This window comes from Fragaria vesca, linkage group LG1 (genome assembly GCF_000184155.1).
Source record: "Fragaria vesca subsp. vesca linkage group LG1, FraVesHawaii_1.0, whole genome shotgun sequence".
In the NCBI taxonomy this organism is placed as follows: domain Eukaryota; kingdom Viridiplantae; phylum Streptophyta; class Magnoliopsida; order Rosales; family Rosaceae; genus Fragaria; species Fragaria vesca.
The window spans coordinates 10,535,902-10,537,536 of NC_020491.1; positions in this window are offsets into that span (position 1 = coordinate 10,535,902).

Genomic DNA, 1,635 nt, shown 5'->3' on the forward strand with positions numbered 1-1,635 from the left:
CTACCGCCAGTAATCAAAGCTACTACTGCCGGCAACAAAAGTTACTATTTCTGACAACAAAAGCTACTACTTCAGGCAACAAAAGCTACTACAACCACCACAGGAAATAAAAGCTACTACCACCGGAAAGAAAAGCTACTATTGTCAGCGACAAAAGCTATTACCATCAGAAAGAAAAGCTACAACCAACAACAAAAACTACTAACTAAAAGCTACTACTGCCGAGATAACTAAAGCTACTACTACCAACAACAAAACCTACTGCCATCACAAAATAAAGCTATTACCACCGACAAATAAAACTACTGCTACTGGTAAATAAAGCTACGACGACAAATAAAGCTACTACCGCGAACAAATAAAGCTACTGCTACCTGAACCAATAACTACTACTACCCAAACCAATAGTTACTACTGCAGGCAAGAAAAACTACTACTAGTAACAACAAAAACTACTATCAAACACAACAAAAGCTACTACCAAACACCAAAACCTACTCTTACCAATCCCAAGAGCTACTTTCACCAATACTACGTTAAATGCTGCTACTAACCCAAAAATCTGGAAAATCAAGTTGCTGCAACTATGAACATCTAAAACATCCACACCACCATTACTAACACTGACCAAATAATTCATCATAATTATATAGATACACGGATTAACAAAAAAAAAAAAAAGAAATCTGTGTGGTTTCATTTCATCATTACCTTTTCATACACCAAAATAAGCACAAACACTTGATAATAGACTATGAAATCCAAGAGCTCTAAATAGCGTAAACAAATTCGACGATTGGAAAATCAAACAAGAAAAATGAGATTGGAGATCAGATCTAGCCGTTGATGATGAGAGAAAAGACGTCGCTCCATCAACGGAGTTTCTCAAGTGTTGTGCTTAACCTCCTTTGATGAATTAGCGGTGGATGCTCGTCAGCGACAGCGGTGCCTTAACCTCAACTCCGTTGTCAGGCTGTTGCTGCATCTTAAGGTCAGGAGACTCGTCGCAATTTGAACTCTCGCAATCTTTAACTCCATTCGATTTTGCTGCAATTCGGATCAAATCACGATCTGTCAACACAAATTCGAATGCGTTCAGTTATTACAGAATCGTAGAGAGCAACAAAGGATGAGAGAAAAAAATGAGTTACCTGTGTGAGATTTGAAGAATTGAGAAGTAGACGATAGTGTATGACACGACCCACCCCGAATTTCACCCTGAAACCCAGAGTAAGTCGTGCGGGGACCACCTCCAAGGAAAATTTACTGAAAAGATTAAGAAAATCTCCCTTGCAGATGGACAACCCTAATTCGAAAATTTCATATTACACTCTTAATTTAACGCTTCTGAATATCACATAATATACAAAAATTCTAAAGTATTCAGAGCTACTAAACACAAGCGGAAGCAAGAAAACACGAGTAGGTTGAACAGGTAACCTACTGGCGAAAACTGGCAGAAATGCGGGTGACTATGCCTCGTCTCCTACTAGATCCAACTCGAACTCTGCAGACTGGGCAATTTAAAACGAAGGGCCCAGGGGAAAACATTTAATAACGTTAGAGTGAGTGGACAAAAATAAAATAATAAATAAAATATTTATGTTTCCCCAAATTAATTTCTAAGGAAAAATC